The following is a 21,337-nucleotide window of genomic DNA, read 5'->3' as shown; positions in this document are numbered from 1 at the left end:
CCATGGAGGTGGAGGAACGCATCATGGAACAAACGGAGATGATTGACAGTCTGAGCGCCGCCATGGATCGCGTTGTCCAGACAATGGACCGCTGGGAGACACAGAGAGTTTTTCCAGCGCCTCCACCAGCACAACTGGGGTCTCCCTTGAACGCTTTTCCCCCTCCTGAACCCAGCAGGATCCATTTATCCCTGCCACAGGGGTACAACGGAGATACTGCCGGCTGCCAGGGTTTTCTCCTTAAACTAAGCTTGATATTATTGTAATATTGCACTGGAAAGATTATATTAATTCTCTCAGTATATATAAAATCCACTCGGTCCACGGTCCACCCAGCTCCATCGGACCGTGAGAAGAGTTACGCCCTCGTCTCGTGCCTCACCGGGAAAGCCCTGGAGTGGGCCAGCGCTGTGTGTGGAGAAGAGGATGCGGCGTTGGACCATTTTGAGGAGTTCACCCACCGTTTCAGGACAGTATTCGACCACCCACCCGAGGGTAGAGCGGCGGGTGAGCGCCTCTACCATCTGAGGCAGGAGACGAGGAGCGTCCAGGAGTTTGCTCTGGAGTTTAGGACCCTGGCTGCCGGCGCTGGATGGAGCGACAGGGCCCTGATCGACCATTACCGCTGTAGTCTACGCGAGGATGTCCGTCGGGAGCGGGCCTGTAGAGACACCACCCTCACCTTTGACCAGCTGGTGGACATGTCCATCAGGCTGGACAACATGCTGGCTACTCGTGGACGTCTAGATCGGGGTCTGGTTGTTCCATCCTCCCGCAATCTCTCTCCCGTACCCATGGAGTTGGGAGGGATGGTGCGCAGGGAGACCGGAGGGGGTTTCCGCTCGAGCACCATATGTGGTCGCAGAGATCACACTGCTGGTCGGTGCCGGGTTGGTTCCTCTGGGAATAGAGGCAGCAGGTAGGGCACTCTGGCATCACCCCAGGTGAGTAGGCACCATTCTCATCCAGAGCCCTCTGTTGCACTTATGTTTGTCTCTGTCACTTTTCCTGAATTTTCCCCGCATTCCCAGTATAAGGCGCTAGTAGATTCAGGCGTGGCTGGGAATTTCATTAATACAAGTTTAGCTCATAGTTTAGGGATCCCCATTGTTCCTGTGGATATGCCTTTCCCCGTTCATGCTTTAGGTATTAGATAGTTGACCAGGGTTTATCAGGGAGGTCACCGCTCCTTTGTGTATGGTAACGCCGGGGGGTCACAAGGAGAAGATTAGTCTTTTCCTTATTGATTCTCCTGCGTATTCTGTGGTGCTAGGCCTACCCTGGTTAGCCTGTCATAAACCCACTGTTTCTTGGCCACAGAGGGCTCTTCCGGGGTGGTCGCGAGAGTGCTCAGGTAGGTGTTTATGGGTTTCCGTTGATGCTACTACGGTGGAAAGTCCAGACCAGGTCTCCACCGTGCGCATTTCCCCAGAATATGCCGATTTGGCTCTCGCCTTCTGTAAAAAGAAGGCGACTCAATTACCACCCCATCGACGGGGGATTGTGGATAGATCCCCTGGTAGAAGCTGCATTTTCTAGGAGTCACGTGTATCCCCTGTCACAAGCGGAGACGGTGGCTATGGAGACATATGTCTCCGAATCCCTGCGTCAGGGGTACATTCAACCCTCCATTTCACCCGTCTCCTCGAGTTTCTTTTTTGTGAAGAATAAGGATGGCGGTTTGCGCCCGTGCATTGATTATCGAGGTCTCAATAAAATCATGGTGAGATAGTTACCCGCTACCTCTTATCACTACAGCAATTGAGTCAATGCACGGGGCGCGCTTCTTCACTAAACTGGATCTCAGGAGTGTGTACAATCTGGTGCGTATTTGGAAGGGAGATGAGTGGAAGACGGCATTTAGTACCACCTCAGGTTATTATGAGTACCTCGTCATGCCATATGGGTTGATGAATGCTCCATCAGTTTTCCAATCATTTGTAGATTAGATTTTCAGAGACCTGCACAGGCAGGGTGTAGTGGTGTATATTGATTACATTCTGATATACTCCGCTACACGCGCCGAGCATGTGTCCCTGGTGCGCAAAGTGCTTGGTCGCCTGTTGGAGCATGATCTATATGTCAAGGCTGAGAAATGCTTGTTCTTCCAACAATCCGTCTCCTTCCTAGGGCATCGGATTTCCACGTCAGGAGTGGAGATGGAGAGCGACCGCATTGCAGCCGTGCGTAATTGGCCGACTCCCACCACGGTAAAGGAGGTGCAGCGTTTTTTAGGGTTTGCCAACTACTACCGGAGGTTTATCCGGGGTTTTGGTCAGGTTGCTGCTCCCATTACCTCACTGCTAGAGGGGGGGGCCGGTGCGCTTGCAGTGGTCGGCTGAGGCTTACAGGGCTTTTAGGCACCTGAAGGCTCTGTTTACCTCGGTTCCTGTGTTGGCTCATCCGGATCCCTCTTTGCCATTCATAGTGGAGGTGGACGCATCCGAAGCTGGGATAGGAGCAGTGCTCTCTCAGCATTCGGGTATGCCACTGAAGCTCAGCCCCTGTGCCTTCATTTCGAAGAAGCTCAGCCCAGCGGAGCGAAACTATGATGTGGGGGACCGGGAGCTGTTAGCTGTCGTAAAAGCCTTGAAGGCGTGGAGACATTGGCTTGAGGGGGCTAAACACCCTTTTCTCATCTGGACTGACCATCGCAATCTGGAGTACATCCAGGAGGCGAGGAGACTGAATCCTCATCAGGCAAGGTGGGCCATGTTTTTCACTCGTTTTGTGTTTACCCTCTCTTACAGACCAGGCTCCCAGAACATTAAGGCAGACGCATTGTCCCGGCTGTATGACACAGAGGAGCGGTCCATGGATCTCACTCCCATACTCCCAGCTTCTTGTTTGGTGGAGCCAGTAATGTGGGAGCTGGACGCAGATATTGAGCGGGCGTCACGTGCAGAGCCCTCTCCTCCTCAGTGTCCAGCTGGGCGTCTGTACTTTCCGTCTGCTGTCCGCGACCGATTGATTTATTGGGCTCACACATCACCCTCCTCTGGTCATCCTGGGATAGGTCGGACGATGCGCTGTSTTGATGGGAGGTACTGGTGGCCCACTTTAGCTAAGGACGTGAGAATTTATGTTTCCTCCTGCTCAGTGTGTGCCCAGTGCAGGGCTCCTAGACACCTGCCCAGAGGTAAGGTACAACCCTTACCCGTTCCACAACGGCCGTGGTCGCACCTGTCAGTGGATTTTTTGACTGATCTTCCACCTTCACAGGGTAACACCACGATCCTGGTCGTTGTGGATCGTTTTTCTAAGTCCTGTCGTCTCCTCCCTTTGCCCGGTCTCCCTACGGCCTTACAAACTGTGGAGGCCCTGTTTACACACGTTTTCCGGCACTATGGGGTGCCTGAGGATATAGTGTCTGATCAGGGTCCCCAGTTCACATCAAGGGTCTGGAAGGCGTTCATGGAACATCTGGGGGTCTCGGTCAGCCTTACCTCAGGTTTTCACCCCGAGAGTAATGGGCAGGTGGAGAGAGTTAACCAGGATGTGGGTAGGTTTCTGCGGTCTTATTGCCAGGACCGGCCGGAGGAGTGGGCGAAGTTCGTGCCCTGGGCAGAGATGGCCCAGAACTCGCTACGCCACTCCTCCACTAACCTTTCTCCCTTTCAATGTGTATTAGGGTATCAGCCGGTTCTGGCTCCTTGGCATCAGAGTCAGACCGAGGCTCCTGCAGTGGACAATTGGTTCCGGCGCGCGGAGGAAACCTGGGAGGCCGCCCACGTCCACCTTCATCAGCGCGCCATACTGCGCCAGAAAGTTGGCGCAGACCGTCACCGCAGTGAGGCCCCGGTGTTCGCACCAGGGGACAGGGTCTGGCTCTCGACCCGAAACCTGTCCCTCCGCCTGCCCTACCGGAAGCTGGGTCCGCGGTTTGTGGGGCCGTTTAAAGTCCTGAGGAGAGTGAACGAGGTATGTTATAGGTTACAGCTACACACTAATTACCATATTAACCCCTCGTTCCATGTGTCTCTCCTCAGCCCGGTGGTGGCTGGCCCGCTCCAGGAGGCTGAAGTGCGGGATGCTCCTCCGCCCCCTCTGGACATCGAGGGGGTCCCGGCGTACTCCGTTCGATCCATCTTGGATTCGAGACGTCGGGCGAGGGGCCTTCAGTACCTCGTGGACTGGGAGGGGTACGGTCCGGAGGAGAGATGCTGGGTTCCGGTGGAGGACGTATTAGATCCTTCCATGCTGCGAGAATTCCACCGTCTCCATCCGGATCGCCCTGCACCTCGCCCTCCGGGTCGTCCCCGAGGCCGGTGTCGATGCGCGGCTCTGTCACGACTTCTTCCGAAGTCGAAGCCTCTCCTTGTTCGGGCGGTGCTCGGCGGTCGACGTCACCGGTCTTCTAGCCATCATTGATCCATTTTTCATTTTCCATTGGTTTTGTCTTGTCTTCATACACACCTGGTTTCAATCCCATTCATTACCTGTTGTGTATTTAACTCTCTGTTTCCCCTTGTCAGAGATTGTTTGTATGTCAGTGTTGTATATCTTTTGTATTGGTGCGCGACAGGTCCTCGTACCCATTTAGTTATTTGTTACATTTAGTGTTTGGAGTATGTTTCGCTCATTATTATTAAATAACTCCATTACACTCAGTTTGATTCTCCTGCGCCTGACTTCCCTGCCACCTATACACACGACGCTGACATTAGTTTATTTTTTAAGTTTACTTTCGGGTTTTGTACACCAGCTTCAAGCAGCTGAAAATACAAGATTTTTGTTAATGGAAAATATATTTCACAGCATGTCTAGAGGGTACAATGATTCTCTACGTCATACTTGCTTGTATGACGTAGAAATTAGGCGAACTACGGTATTAGAATTTTAGCAACCAGTAAAATGGCGGAGTGATTTCTGCATAGTTGTCATTTTTTAAATTTTTAAATTTTATTTCACCTTTATTTAACCAGGTAGGCTAGTTGAGAACAAGTTCTCATTTGCAACTGCGATGATCGTCCTAATGAGTAGACCAAGGCGCAGCGTGCGTAGAGTTCCACATATTTGAATAAATTGAAACTCACCAAACAAAACAATAAAGCACAAGAACAAACGAAACGTGAAGCTACTGGTGTGCACACAGGCAACTATCTGTAGACAAGATCCCACGAAACACAAAGGGGAAATGGCTGCCTAAATATGATCCCCAATCAGAGACAACGATAAACAGCTGTCTGATTGGAAACCATACCAGGCCAACATAAATCATTAATCCCCTAGATCCACCCTAGTCACTATCACACCCCAACCAACAGAGAATAAACAGCTCTCTATGGTCAGCGCGTGACAATAGTGCATCTTTAAAACTATAATTTTTATATCATGGATGGTCAGTCCTTGCATCCATAGCTCTGTCTATGAATTTGAGAGTGCTTACATTTCGCCTATCCCTCAGCTTTTTTATCAAAACTAGCACGACTCAGGAAATTACCCAGATGCAGTCACAGGAGGCGAATAGTCCAGTTCTCCGAATATTTATTATAATAAAGGGCAGGTTGAGGGCAGGGAGAGGTTCGTAATCCAAGGTAGAGTCAATAGGAGACAGAACGTCAGGCAGGCTCAAGGTCAGGACAGGCAGAAGGGTCGGAACCGGGAAGACTAGAAAACAAGAACTTGAGAACTGGAGAAATGGGAAACACGCTGGTAAAGACCTGACAAAACAAGACGAACTGGCAACGGACAAACAGAAAACGCAGGTATAAATAAACAGGGGCTAATGGGGCAAAATAGGAGACACCTGGTGGAGAGTGGAGACAAGCACAAGACAGGTGAAACAGATCAGGGTGTGACAAAAACATAGGCGGGGTGCTGGCTTTATTATAGTTTCAAGTAGAGACTCCAGCTTTAAGCGTGCAGATCTCAAGTCTGAATACCGTCCTTTAGTTGATGTTGTGAGTTGCTCACCTTTAAGGGTTGGGGTCAATTCCATTTCATTTCCAGACAATTCAGGAAGTACACTGAAATTTCAATTCCAATTCTCTTTAATCGTTTTCAATTAGGAAAATGTTGAATTCAGTTTACTTTCTGAATTGACTGGAATTGAAATGGAATTGACCAACCCCTGCTAGCCATAGTAAGATTATTACAATTATTTTTAGAATCTGTTAAACAGTTGAATGTAGCCTACAGCCGTCTTGCCCCTGGACCTAAGCTGCCATTATTGTAGATAAGTGATGTCTGTAATGACTTTAGAACCTGCTGCCTCGACTTAATGGCCTGAGACCACAGCAGGTTAAAGACTGGAAAACATTATTATAGTCACATCTTTCCTGTGAGTTGCTTAGTTAGCAGCCCCGGCCTCCCATTTAGCCAGTCCAACTCTTCTCCTTTTGCTTAGTTAGCAGCCCCGGCCTCCCTTTTAGCCAGTCCAACTCTTCTCCTTTTGCTTAGTTAGCAGGCTGGCCTCCCATTTAGCCAGTCCAACTCTTCTTCTCTTGCTTAGTTAGCAGGCTGGCCTCCCATTTAGCCAGTCCAACTCTTTCTCCCCTCCTTAGTTAGCAGGCTGGCATCCATTTAGCCAGTCCAACTCTTTCTCTTGCTTTTAGTTAGCAGGCTGGCCTCCCATTTAGCCAGTCCAACTCTTCTTCTCTTGCTTAGTTAGCAGGCTGGCCTCCCATTTAGCCAGTCCAACTCTTCTTCTCTTGCTTAGTTAGCAGCCCTGGCCTCCCATTTAGCCAGTCCAACTCTTCTCCCCTCCTTAGTTAGCAGGCTGGCCTCCCATTTAGCCAGTCCAACTCTTCTCCCCCTCCTTAGTTAGCAGGCTGTCCCTCCCATTTAGCCAGTCCAACTCTTCTCCCCCTCCTTAGTTAGCAGGCTGGCCTCCCATTCAGCCAGTCCAACTCTTCTTCTCTTGCTTAGTTAGCAGGCTGGCCTCCCATTTAGCCAGTCAACTCTTCTCCCCTCCTTAGTTAGCAGGCTGGCCTCCCATTTAGCCAGTCCAACTCTTCTCCCCTCCTTAGTTAGCAGGCTGGCCTCCCAATCAGCCAGTCCAACCCTTCTTCTCTTTGCTTAGTTAGCAGGCTGGCCTCCATTTACCAGTCCAACTCTTTCTCCCCTCCTTAGTTAGCAGGCTGGCCTCCCATTTAGCCAGTCCAACTCTTCTCCCCCTCCTTAGTTAGCAGGCTGGCCTCCCATTTAGCCAGTCCAACTTTTTCTACCCTCTTAGTTAGCAGGCTGGCTCCCATTCAGCCAGTCCAACTCTTCTCCCCCTCCTTAGTTAGCAGGCTGGCCTCCACATTTAGCCAGTCCAATCTTCTTCTCTTGCTTAGTTAGCAGGCTGGCCTCCCATTTAGCCAGTCCAACTCTTCTTCTCTTGCTTAGTTAGCAGCCCCGGCCTCTCCATTCAGCCAGTCCAACTCTCTCCCCTCCTCAGTTAGCAGGCTGGCCTCCCATTTAGCCAGTCCAACTCTTCTCCCCTCCTTAGTTAGCAGCCCCGGCCTCCCATTTAGCCAGTCCAACTCTTCTTCCCGCTCCTCTAGTTAGCAGCGTGGCCTCCCTTTAGCCAGTCCACTCTTCTCCCCCTCCTTAGTTGGCAGGCTGTCCTCCATTCAGCCAGTCCAACCTTCTTCTCTTGCTTAGTTAGCAGGCTGGCCTCCCATTTAGCCAGTCCAACTCTTCTCCCCTCCTTAGTTAGCAGGCTGGCCTCCCATTTAACCAGTCCCAACATTTCTCCCCTCCTTAGTTAGCAGGCTGGCCTCCATTCAGCCAGTCCAACCCTTCTTCTCTTGCTTAGTTAGCAGGCTGGCCTCCCATTTAGCCAGTCCAACTCTTCTCCCCTCTTAGTTAGCAGGCTGGCCTCCCATTTAGCGCCAGTCCCACTCTTCTCCTCCTTAGTTAGCAGGCTGGCCTCCCATTTAGCCAGTCCAACTCTTCTCCCCCTCCTTAGTTAGCAGGCTGGCCTCTTTAGCCAGTCAAACTTTTATCTTGCTTAGTTAGCAGGCTGGCCTCCCATTTAGCCAGTCCAACTCTTCTCCCCCTCCTTAGTTAGCAGGCTGGCCTCCTATTAGCCAGTCCACTCTTCTCCCCTCCTTAGTTAGCAGCCCCGGCCTCCCATTTAGCCAGTCCAACTTCTTCTCCCCTCCTTAGTTAGCAGGCTGGCCTCCCATTCAGCCAGTCCAACTCTTCTCCCCCTCCTTAGTTAGCAGGCTGGCCTCCCATTTAGCCAGTCCAACTCTTCTTCTCTTGCTTAGTTAGCAGGCTGGCCTCCCATTTAGCCAGTCCAACTCTTCTTCTCTTCTTAGTTAGCAGCCCGGCCTCCCATTCAGCCAGTCCAACTCTTCTCCCCCTCCTTAGTTAGCAGGCTGGCCTCCCATTTAGCCAGTCCAACCTTCTCCTCCTCCTTAGTTAGCAGGCTGGCCTCCCATTCAGCCAGTCCAACCCTTCTTCTCTTGCTTAGTTAGCAGGCTGGCCTCCCATTTAGCCAGTCCAACTCTTCTCCCCTCCTTAGTTAGCAGGCTGGCCTCCATTTAGCCGTCCAACTCTCTCCCCTCCTTAGTTAGCAGGCTGGCCTCCCATTTAGCCAGTCCAACTCTTCTCCCCCTCTTAGTTGCAGGCTGGCCTCCCATTTAGCCAGTCCAACTCTTCTCCCCTCCTTAGTTAGCAGGCTGCCTCCTATTTAGCCAGTCCAACTCTTCTCCCCCTCCTTAGTTAGCAGCCCCGGCCTCCCATTTAGCCAGTCCAACTCTCTCCCCTCCTTAGTTAGCAGGCTGGCCTCCATTCAGCCAGTCCAACTCTTCTCCCCCTCCTTAGTTAGCAGGCTGGCCTCCCATTTTAGCCAGTCCACTCTTCTTCTCTTGCTTAGTTAGCAGGCTGGCCTCCCATTTAGCCAGTCCAATCTTCTTCTCTTGCTTAGTTAGCAGCCGGCCTCCCATTTCAGCCAGTCCAACTCTTCTCCCCTCCTTAGTTAGCAGGCTGGCCTCCCATTTAGCCAGTCCAACTCTTCTCCCCTCCTTAGTTTAGCAGCCCCGGCCTCTCCATTTAGCCAGTCCAACTCTTCTCTCTTTGCATTTTTATCCTTATCTTTCAGAAAATTTGTTGTCCTCCATTGTACTGGAAATACTTTCTTCCTCTTTTTATTAACGTTCTTACCTTCATCGGATATCACGTATGCATGATCACGAAGCATTGCTGAAGGTAGGAATGTCTAAAAAACATGTATTGACTCAGTGTGTTGAATACGTGATTGAATCAAGATATATTAGTGTTACATTTTTCATAAATTGTTTACAAATGTTAGAGTTTTTCTTCCACTTTGACATTACAGAGTACTTTGTGTAGATCGTTACCAAAAAATGACAATTAAAACAGTATTTATTCCTCAAATTTGGCAAAAGTCAAGGGGTGTGAATACTTTCTGAAGGCACTGTGCGTTTCAGTTCTATGTTCAAACCTTTAACAACGGGCCTCTATTTATTTCTTGCTGATTATATTTTCCTTATGGTACAAAAGATGCTGACGCTAGGTTATGTTTTTGTACAGCCTTAATCTTCAAATATGAACCCATACAGATTAGTGTTGAACTACAGATGTGTATGCATGAAAACCAACCCATACAGATTAGGGTTGAACTACAGATGTGTATGCATGAAACCAACCCATACAGTTAGGGTTGAACTACAGATGTGTATGCATGAAAACCAACCCATACAGATTAGGGTTGACTACAGATGTGTATGCATGAAAAACACCCATACAGATTAGTGTTGAACTACAGATGTGTATGCATGAAAACCAACCCATACAGATTAGGGTTGAACTACAGATGTGTAGCATGAAACCAACCCATACAGATTAGGGTTGAACTACAGATGTGTATGCATGAAAACCTTTTGCAAAACAGTTGTGGTGAAATGTGGTGAGTATCTATTTGATAGGGAAACTTGTCTGAAAACATTGCACTGATTAAAGATCTCTAGATGTTTAGTTATTGGCCAAATGGATATCAGAAATGACGGCAGTCAATTATTTGACAAATGTAGGTATCATTCCATCTTGTGTGCGACAAACCATAGAATACCAGAACATTTAATTTATACATTTTTTTTGTGTGAAAAACAAACACATAATGCATGAGGGATTAACCCAAGATGGGGAACTGCTCAAATGAATTTAATCCTATTATTAAGTTCATTTAAAAACATTTCAGATCACATTTATTTTGAGTTTATTAGATTTAGCTGGCCTCTCTGATTATACCGGAGTCCTAGTTTAAGAGAAAAGACGTGAGTCTACAAGTTTGGTGTCCACTCCATAAGGCGCTATTTTGAATAATCAGTCCCATGTCAATTACATGCTAGCGAGCTGTCCAATCTTGGGCAGAGGCATCTGCTTTGCCAACCAACATAACCTATTATATAAAAAGTCAAATGAACCTTAAATAAGATTTGCGTTATGCCCTGAGGGCCAAAGACAGATGCCGGGTTGGTTACTCCACATAATGACGGATATTAGATTTCATATTCGCTGTCACTCTGTGTGAGTCATGGATAAAACACAAATTATTTTACAGTAATTCTATTTGATTTGAGTAATTTGATTGGCTGTATACAGCTCTCCATCAGCGGAGCATCAGTTTGATTAGATGGTTGTTGTTTGATTAGATGGTTTGTTTGTTAGATTTGTTGTTTTGTTAGATGGTTTGTTGTTTGATTAGATGTTTGATTAGATGGTTTTGTTGTTTGATTAGATGGTTTGTTGTTTGATTAGATGGTTTTAAGTTTGATTGATGGTTTGTTGTTTATTAGATGGGTTTGTTGTCTGATTAGATGGTTTGTTGTCTGATTAGATGGTTTGTTGTTTGATTAGATGGTTTTGTAGTTTATTAGATGTTTGTGTTTGATTTGATGGTTGTTGTCCGATTGATGGTTTGATGTTTGATTAGATGGTTTGTAGTTTGATTAGATGGTTTGTTGTTTGATTAGATGGTTTGTTGTCCGATTAGATGGTTTGTTGTTTTGATTAGATGGTTTGTTGTCTGATTAGATGGTTTGTTGTTTGATTAGATGGTTTGTTGTTTGATTAGATGGTTTTGTTGTTTGATTAGATGGTTTGTTGTCTGATTAGATGGTTTTTGTTGTTTGATTAGATGGTTTGTTGTTTGATTAGATGGTTTTGTTGTCTGATTAGATGGTTTTGTTTGTCCGATTAGATTGGTTTGTTGTTTGATTAGATGGTTTGTTGTTTGATTAGATGGTTTGTTGTTTGATTAGATGGTTTGTTGTTTGATTAGATGGTTTGTTGTTTGATTAGATGGTTTGTTGTTTGATTAGATGATTTGTTGTTTGATTAGATGGTTTGTTGTCTGATTAGATGGTTTGTTGTCTGATTAGATGGTTTGTTGTTTGATTAGATGGTTTGAAGTTTAATTAGATGGTTTGTTGTCTGATTGATGGTTTGTTGTTTGATTAGATGGTTTGTTGTCTGATTAGATGGTTTTGTTGTTTGATTAGATGGTTTGTTGTCTGATTAGATGGTTTTGTTGTCTGATTAGATGGTTTGTTGTTTGATTAGATGGTTTGAAGTTTTGATTAGATGGTTTGTTGTTTGATTAGATGGTTTGTTGTTTATTAGATGGTTTGTTGTTTGATTAGATGGTTTGTTGTTTGATTAGATGGTTTGATGTTTGATTAGAATGGTTTGTTGTTTGATAGATGGTTTGCAGTTTTGATTAGATGGTTTGTTGTCTGATTAGATGGTTTGTTGTCCGATTAGATGGTTTGTTTGTTGATTAGAAGGTTTGTTGTCCGATTAGATGGTTTGTTGTTGATTGATGGTTTGTTGTTCTGATTAGATGGTTTGTTGTTTGATTAGATGGTTTGTTGTCTGATTAGATGGTTTGTTGTTTGATTAGATGGTTTGTTGTTTGATTAGATGTCACTGGGGTCCTGGGGTCAGTGCACGGAGAAGATACTGGGCACTTTATTTTGAATGGTGTATCTGGATGTCTATGTATAAAAACCATGAGATACTGTAAGTATTTATTGGTGTCATTTAAAAAAAAAAATATATATATATATATATATATATATATATATATATATATATATATATATATATATATATATATATATTGCAATTTCAGAACTCATAAATCCACAAATCTCACCAGCCCAGATGGGTCAAGAGTTAGTTTTCATTGATAACCTCATTGTAGCAAGCAAACCCACAATGTAGCAAGCAAACCCAAAATGTAGCAAGCAAACCCACAATGTAGCAGCCGTGATCGTACAGTATGAGGTAAAATCTCAGAGCTTTGCCTGCGGCTCAGATAGTCAACAGCTGTATATTACACATGTACTCAGGCATGAATGTAATTTATTAATACTGTGAACCAGCGTTAACAACCTGCGCTGCCACAGCCCAAGTACATTATCCCCCATTGCGTTTATAAGCTGAGGAGACCTATACAGCAAAAAAGGTCTGGTCCATATTTTTTAATTAGAGGACTGGTTGCGTCTGCTTCACTGCTATTGGAAATCAATGGCCATGAAGGACGTCCTCATGGATCATTTTCACTTCAAAGTAAATGACAAACAAGATAAAGAAGATGACGGGGGTCAGGTTTCGGGGTGCAGTTGCAGGAAGTGTGTGCATTGACAGGTTTTGTGGCATCAATTTGGCGGCAGGTAGCCTAGTGGTAAGAGCGTTGAACCAATAACCGAAAAGTTGCTGGATCGAATCACCGAGTTGACAAGGTAAAAATCTGTTCTTCTACCCCTGAACAAGGCAGTTAACCCACTGTTCCCCGGTAGGCGTCATTGTAAATAAGAATTTCTTCTTAATTGACTTGCCTAGTTAAATAAAATAGAATATAAATCATCACTGGTATAATGGGCCCTTCTGCATAATGTCTAAAAGCAGAATTTTGCCCCTTTGCTACTGTATGTAGAGTGATCGACCTTACATTGGTACATTGGACTCTCTCTTTGCAGAGTAATAGCAACCTAAATGAATGCATTACAGTTGGAAGCCAGCATACACTCAAGCAATATATCGTCTATTATAAAATATAGTAGGTGGTTCGAGCCCTGAATGCTGATTGGCTGACAGACCGTATACCACGGTCTGTACAAAACATGTACTTTTTACTGCTCTAATTACGTTGGTAACCCGTTTATAATAGCAATAATTTACCTTGGGGGTTTGTGGTGAGATAAGAACAGGCCTTAGCCGTGGGGCGGCAGGTAGCCTAGTGGTTCGAGCATTGGGCCTGTAACCAAAAGGTTGCTGGATTTGAAACCCTGAGCTGACAAGGTAAAAATATGTCGTTCTGCCCTTGAACAAGGCAGTTAACCCACTGTTCCTAGGCTGTCATTGTAAGTAAGAATTTGTTCTTAACTGACTTGCCTAGTTAAATAAATAAAATATACCACACCACCTTGTGCGTTATTACTTAACTGTATAAGTACTCCCACTGTTTAGTCTGCCTTTTGTTCAAACCCCCCAAAGGTAAACATTTGTTTGAAGTCAGGAGTGTTGTCTGTGATGTTGTCTTGACCCCCCTGTATGAACTCCTGTATTGGCCCTGTTCAACATATTCTGAGCGCGTGTCTGTGTTTTGGTTCCAAGGAATCGTGTCCCTCATCTCCCTGGCCGTGCTCTCCTACGAGCGTTACTCTACCATGATGGGTCCAACCGAGGCCGACTCCACCAACTACCGGAAGGTAGCCTTGGGCATCGCTTTCTCCTGGGTCTACTCACTGATGTGGACCCTGCCGCCGCTCTTCGGCTGGAGCCGCTACGGCCCCGAGGGGCCCGGCACCACCTGTTCCGTGGACTGGATGACCAAGAACGCCAACAATGTCTCGTACATCATCTCGCTCTTTGTTTTCTGCCTCATCGTCCCCTTCCTGGTCATAGTCTACTGCTATGCTAAACTGATGCATGCAATCAAACAGGTGAGTAGGACAACAACACTTGTTTTCTTAATTAAATTCATGAATCAACTCATAAAACAGTGGCTATTGCACACATAACTGTGTTACAGTGCACACTATTAAATGCATGGAGTATTTCTCAGCAGTGCTGAGTTGCAGATACAGAGACATACAGTATGCTATCACCATCGTGGCCCTTTCTAGACCACCCCCTCCTTACTTAGAACGATACACACTGCGGGGTATTTTTGCAGCGACTTTATTGTTGCAGGAACTTTACCTCCTGCCTTAAAATGCCTTCAAAAATATTTTTCAACCAAGTTCAGCAGTTAAATACAGTATATGGAATAAACCACAATTGTGTCTCGCCTGCAACCATTTACGTATGTTACGATACTTCCAACACACTAAATCATGATGAACTACAGCAAGTTCTGTTTTCACTTCCACACTCATCTCTGACCGGGGAAATATGAGCAGACAAGCTGTAAAGGCAGCGTTGTCGCTCCCGGGAGGTCTCTCTCTCTCAGTGTATCTCGCCCCGCTCTGATTTGTTCCCAGGAGTACAGCTCGCTCAACTGTCAGTGCATCATGTCTTAAAGTGATAAACACTCAGCGGCTCTTCAACAACCATGAGGAGTGACATGCAGCCGTGAATAATAACCACGTTCCATTATTTTAATAAGCAGATCCCTCCCTCGCTCCTTTCTTTTTTAAATGTTATTTCTTCTCAAAGTATTCCCTGTCAGGCAGGTACTTGACCAATAAAGCAGAGAAGCTGACAGCGTTCAATTCCCCAATCTAATAAAGTGCTTGTCTTTGGTCCGAGCCACACGAGGATAGCGAAATCGATTAATCTATTTTAAGCTGTGACAGGCTCCACCATCTCTACCTTATCAATGATAAATAGCCACTCACCGTAGGGGAGGTGAGGGAGGGACATTTGGAATGATGCAGCTTACCCATTGTCGGTGTTATTGCCTTTTCCCCCTCGAACCTTTGGGTTCCATGTCGAACCCTTTCCACAGAGGGTTCTACATAGAACCCCAAATAGTTCTACCTGGAACCAAAAAGGGTTCTACTTGGAACCAAAAAAGGTTATCCTATTGGGACAGCCGAAGAATCCTTTTGGAACCCTTTTTTTCTAAGAGTGTAGTACCCTGAAACCTACACCAAGTCACTCCGTATCATCGATTTAAATCAAATCAAATGTTATTCAAATCAAATCTAATCAAATTTTATTTGTCACATGCGCCGAATTCAACAGGTGTAGGTAGACCTTACAGTGAAATGCTTACGGGCCCTTACCAACAATGCAGAAATAAGTCGATTGAAAAGCATGAGGGCTGCTTTGTTTTTTTGCGCAGACTGTACACACTTCATCAGTCTCTCATTCACAATTTGACAAGCACTTGATAATGCCTCGAATTTCATGGCGGCATCCCCTTTGTGTGGCCGAAAGGCGCCTTTGGCACGGAGTGCTGTGTTGTTCCCTTCTCCCTGAGTGCTGAGCACTCCGGAGTATCTCTCACTCACATGGCTCTCCATCACGTGATATGGTCTTTCTCACAGGCTACAAGTGAAGACAGACACATCGAGGACGCAACTGCGAGTTTCCTTATCCAATTCCGAGGTGCATTTTGAAGCTATTGGAAGAACTGTCCACATTTACTTTTCGTCAGCCAACAAGATGAGTAGGTCTAACAACAGCAAAAGCACTAGCCTATGTCAATTTACTATCCCCCATAGTACAAAAGTTGACCTATTCTATGTGAGAAATAAATATTCCAAACATAGTCTGGGACAATTGTGGGATGCGATAGATCCCAAATTAATACAACCACTAATATTTAAAAAAATACGTTTTCACGCAATGTGGCTGACGCAACAGATCTGAACGTTTAGCTTTAAATGTTGATAAACTATTAGGTTTTTTCTTCACATGTTTAAGTGGAGCAGTGCGCACATGGCAGTAAGCTATCAGCGTGAATGTTCCATTAGCGGGAAAACACCATTATCAAAAGTGACCGCAAATGTGATTTATGCATTTATTATAAAGGTGCATTTTTATGATGAAAATGATCTTCACGCGCTGCTTATGTATACTAGTTAGGCTCAAACCCATTGTAAAGCGGATTAAGGTCCTTCATTTTAAGAAGTTATTTGGCCGCTTTAGTACAAACCTTCTCAAAACATATAGGCCTATGGGCAAGGCTACATGAGGTGTGCGACTATGATTAGAAAAAGTTAACAAACAAAAAAGGCATTGTTTCTTGCCTTATGATGGGCATCGTTCACAAGTGATAATATATCATTTATAAGTGATAGGCTAATATTGTCACCCATCAGACTATTCTTGATTTAATATTGTCTTTACATATACTAAATAATATATGTGTGAAATATACATGTCATCTCTGCACTTAAATAGTGAATGGAGGACGCTTTTCCCATGGTTCATTTTCATGCCAGCCATGTAGGCTATACTCCTGTTGTAAATATAAGCAATGTGCTTAATATTAGGAAAGTTGAGAAATAAATATAGTAGCTGATGGGAGCCTCCTCTTTTTAATAGAGGCCATCACTCGCGCAATTGCATAGCCTATGGAAATGTTGCCTATAGAAGTGTTGCACAACATGAGTTCATGGGCTCTCATGAAGTGTTTAATTAGATTTTTGAATACATTTGCATTGATGTCAGAGTGATTAGAGGGACAATAGAGTGCTGAGTACCAGGCAGTTAGCAAGTTTGATAGGCTGCTAATGACCATCAGCAGCATCAGAGCTTGGAGAAGCCTAATTACCGTGACTAAACGGTCACTTGTAATTTGACCTCCTTCATGACTTGTGACCGCCGGTGTTGCGGTAATACAGTCACCTCAACAGCCCTAGTTGGAACCAAAATTATTTTTATTAGCAAATAAAAAATCTCTCTCCCTATCTTCTTAATCAAGCTTTTAACGTCAGTACCGTAGTCCATGCTTTGGAGCAGCAGGTAGCCTAAACGTTTTGTTGTGAGACCTGAAAAAAATGCCTGGAACGTAAAATAACATTATCAACCGGTTCCCATGCTTTTAAAATAACGGTTCTGTTCCGGAACAGTATGGAAAACTTTTGTTCCAGGTTCCATTTCTGTTCCTTGAAAAATGTTCTTTCTCGGTTTTTGGTTCTGTTCCCTGAACCGGTTCCAACCCCTGCTCAAAGGGTTTTCCCACAGAGACAGCCGGACTTATCCGAAATGAACCTATATAACACACTGTCGTTGTTAGAACCTTAATATCACAAACAGAATTTGTTTTGTAAGTAGTTTTAAGAGGACATGTTATTTTTTCCCCCCTGCCCGTCATTCACTGCCATGTCATTCACTGGCAATTAGCCTGCACAGCTGATGATGGTCCATCGAAACTACAACTAAACTATATCGAAAAAACATTTTCACACATATAATAATAGAGTTTAGCCTAAAGACAAGATTAAATTGACCATAGACTGATGGGTGAGAATATAATCAATTGTTAAATCGTATATGAAGAATCTGATGGACAGCAGAGCTTGGAATTGACGCAGGGAAAATAAACAGGTAAGACATTTTTATAGTATCAGAAAGAGTATATTCTGCAGTTTTCAAATCACCTTGCCAAACACCTCTTACAATAAAAGGTGTTGTTGTAAGAGGTGACAATATTGAAACTCGATCTCCAGCTGTCCCATGGTAAATGAACGTGTCGGGACAGACAGGCAGCTTTTCTCAGCATCATTTTTATGGATCTATAGAAAGAAATGTCAATAGAAAAACAGTAAATGTAGCTAGTTTGCTGTCATGCCATCTTTAGTTTCAACCCCTTGAGCTCTATTTCAAAATATAATTACTGCCATTACATAAGCTCACAACACTCAAAGCACAGCAATGTTTCTTAAGACATGCATGTAACAAATAATAATACATTATCTTTGTAATGATGTCTATTTAATGGATTTGAATACTTGAATTGTGGTGTTTTAGAGATTTCTTTTTGCAGCTGTGTAGCATGTGAGAGAGATAGAAGGGAGCCAAGTCATGCAGGGATTTGTTGTTTGAGTAGAAGGATTTTAAAGTTGATCTGAATTTTGATTGGAAGCCAGTGGTGGAGGAGTGTGGGTGTAATGTGCTCTCAGGATTTAGGGCGGGTGAGGAGTCTCGCAGCTGAGTTCTTGATATATTTAAGCAATAGTCCATGTATGAGGTAATGAAGGCATGTATAAGGGTTTCAGCAGCTGGGTCTGTAAGGGAGGGGTGGAGTCTGGCGATGTTCTTGAGAAAGAAGGCAGATTTAGTGATGGTTTTAGTGTGGGCATCAAAGGAAAGATCCTTCACCTGAGAGGCAGGGCAGCAGTCGATGTTGAGGTCAAACTCCTCAACTCCTCTCCTTCTTCAGGAGAGATCTGGGTGCCAACAACATGGCCTCTGTCTTATTGCCGTTGAACTTCAGAAGGTTTGAGCTCATCCGTGATTTTATTTATTTTAGGAGGTTGATGAGTGATGACGGGTGGAGGTTAGTGGTGGGTTTGGAGTGAAAATAGATTTCTGTGTCATCAGCGTAACAGTGCAATTGGAGACCGCGTTGGCGGATGATTTGGCCGAGGGGCAGGATGGTAGATAATGAAAAGGAGAGGCCCTAGGACTGAGCCTTGGGGGGACAGGAGCAGACATGAGCATGGGTGGATTTGAAATGCCCCAGGGTCACAAACTGCTGCCGGTCTGACAGGTAGGACATGAATCAGGGCTGTTCCGGAAATTTCCAGAGTCTTTTCCATTATTCAAAGGAGGATAGAATGGTAAACAGTGTCAAAGGAAGCTTATAAGTCCAGTAGGATGAGAAAGCTAAGATTGCCAGATTCAGTCGCTAGTAATAGATTGTTGGCCACTTTGACCAGAGTTTCCCTGCTGTGATTGTGACCCTAAAGCCTGATTAAAGACCCTCAAATACGTGATGTGAAGTCTCCATTTGCTTTAGAGGGTGAGTCGTGTGTTCAATTTCAAATCTATCCTTTGCACCTACCACCGGACACTTCTTGTAGATCTGACAGGTATGAGCAATTATTAGGCTGGGTCCAAATGTCCCATCCAGACCTTTGTAAACCTTTGTGACAGCCAGTTGTGCAGACTGACGTCGATGTGACCAATGGTCAGACAGAGGTAGACCAGAGATGCCACATGTGTCAGTTTTGTCTCTGACAGGTGCACACGACGACCGACATGCACAGCCATTATCTGCTGCACCAGAACCAACCAAGCTCTCCACAAAGGCTGCTAGAGAAAAAAAACAGGGAAATTATCAGGAAGATTGTGGCTGTCTTGTTCTTTTTTTGTTCTTTGTCATTGGTTTATATCGCAGTTGTGTGGTTTGAGAAAGGGAGTGACAAAAGGCTGCAAGCTTTTTGATTTGATTAGATTTAATGTGATTTAGATTTACAGCTGTTATTAAAGTACTCTGCTGTTTCGTAACAGTGAGATGGAATGACGTTCCCAGTGGCCCCCAGCAATTGGGCCCCTTTCCACCCTCCATATTTTTTGACAGCATCACACTCACTTTGATTGTCTGAAATGCTGTAATTGGTCCCCCACTCACTTTGTGATACGTTGCTGAAGGGTTCGACCCCCTCCTCCACTTCCTCCTCCCTATTGGGTGCAGAGCTTCCAGTTGCTTGATAATATGGCTGTTATAACCAGAACGGGTCCCAGGACACACTGTGTGTGTGTGTGTGTGTGTGTGTGTGTGTGTGTGTGTGTGTGTGTGTGTGTGGTGGTGTGTGTGTGTGTGTGTGTGTGTGTGGTGTGTGTGTTGTGTGTGTGTCTCAGGGGACTAATCGAAAAGCAGTGAAGCAAAGAATATGTCTGTTTTGAAGGTGTGCAAGTGTATGAAATTGTACCTGCTTTGGGGGATTGGGTGAAGTGAACCTTTGGAGAGCTGTGTGTGTGTTATTGAAAATCAAACCTACTTTTGGACTATTTTGTATTAGATGAGGCATTAGTAGTGAGGAGATTCTTGATGCCTGACTGCATTTGCAAAGCCATGGAGAAGAACTGTCCTAGTGAATGTAATTCATTACTGATGTGAATGACCACACACACGCACACGCACGCAAGCAAAGCACACCACACACACACACACAGCACACACACACACAACACCACACACACACACCACACACATCACAATCACACACACACACACCACACACACACACACACACACACACACACACACACACACACACACACACAGTACTCATAAAAACAAATGACTACTTTTCCACGGCAAGGTGCCAGGCCATAATCATAGATGTCATTCCTTTCCATTCAGCCGTGGCCACTTATGACTGACATCAACCTCTGAAGATGAATCACTCGGCTATTAGGGATGTCTCTGATAATGTTCCTGAGTGTGGAACCGCCTAATATTTAATTGTCTGCATCGTCGACCTGACATCTTACATTTCAATTTGGCTGCCCCCGCAACTTGAATTATTCTTTATCTTGGCTCTATATTTGCTCTGACGAAATTGCTAGAATAAAAAATTGACAGAGGCCATCGGTTCAGTAATTTTGTCAGAGGTATCTGATTGTTTTTGTGATTGTTTTTGTGAGGACATAAAAAGAGAGTTGAGGTTGTATCATCTGAAACCTTATACTGTATGTGTAATTCTGTGTTATAATTAATGAATTCATTAGGTGATGTATTTGTCTGGAGGTACTTTCATGGTCACCATGAAACGTTCCATTTCCCTTATAATCACGTAATATATAATCCATTTGTGTTTTGATCAATGGAACGTTGTATCTCCGTGACTTCCACTAGAATAAAGTCAGAACCACTCTAAAGCTTATAGTGCCACAAGTTTGACAACAAATTAGCTCGGATTCAATGAATAGTTCACATATTTGGATTGATATTTGCAATGTCCTGTTAGTTTATGAAATTTGATTTATTTGAAGCTGACCTAATAGATTGGGCGAAACTTCAGCGGCCAATTAGATTTAGGGAATGTGCTAATGATCTACCTTGGAGAAACCTTTAGTAGGTCTGATGATCGACATGAAACTGCAGGTAAAGAACTAGGAACCATTTGATTATCAGACTGGCTAGGTTCAAACAGTTAGAAAGCATGCTCAATACATCTACTCATACTCACTGTTAGTGTGAGCGTTGGAACAGAGCCCATATTCCTGACCCGTAGGTTCTTTCTCTGCAATTCCCTTTTGCTATTTTTCTCTTCTATGTTTGGTCATCACTCTCTGTCTGACTCTCTGTCTGACTCTTTCTCTGTCTGACTCTTTCTCTGTCTGACTCTCTGTCTGACTCTTTCTCTGTCTGACTCTCTGTCTGACTCTCTGTCTGACTCTTTCTCTGTCTGACTCTCTGTCTGACTCTCTGTCTAACTCTTTCTCTGTCTGACTCTTTCTCTGTCTG

The 21,337-nt window shown here is 44.8% G+C and overlaps 1 pseudogene; it reads left to right on the top strand.

Annotated features, from left to right (window-relative positions):
• Window positions 1–21,337, top strand: part of LOC111979103 (pinopsin-like) — a 61,654-nt pseudogene that overhangs the window by 4,976 nt on the left and 35,341 nt on the right.

Source organism: Salvelinus sp. IW2-2015, linkage group LG19 (genome assembly GCF_002910315.2).
Source record: "Salvelinus sp. IW2-2015 linkage group LG19, ASM291031v2, whole genome shotgun sequence".
NCBI lineage: Eukaryota > Metazoa > Chordata > Actinopteri > Salmoniformes > Salmonidae > Salvelinus > Salvelinus sp. IW2-2015.
The sequence above is the reverse complement of the archived record's forward strand: the minus strand, read 5'-3'. Positions and strand labels throughout refer to the sequence as shown.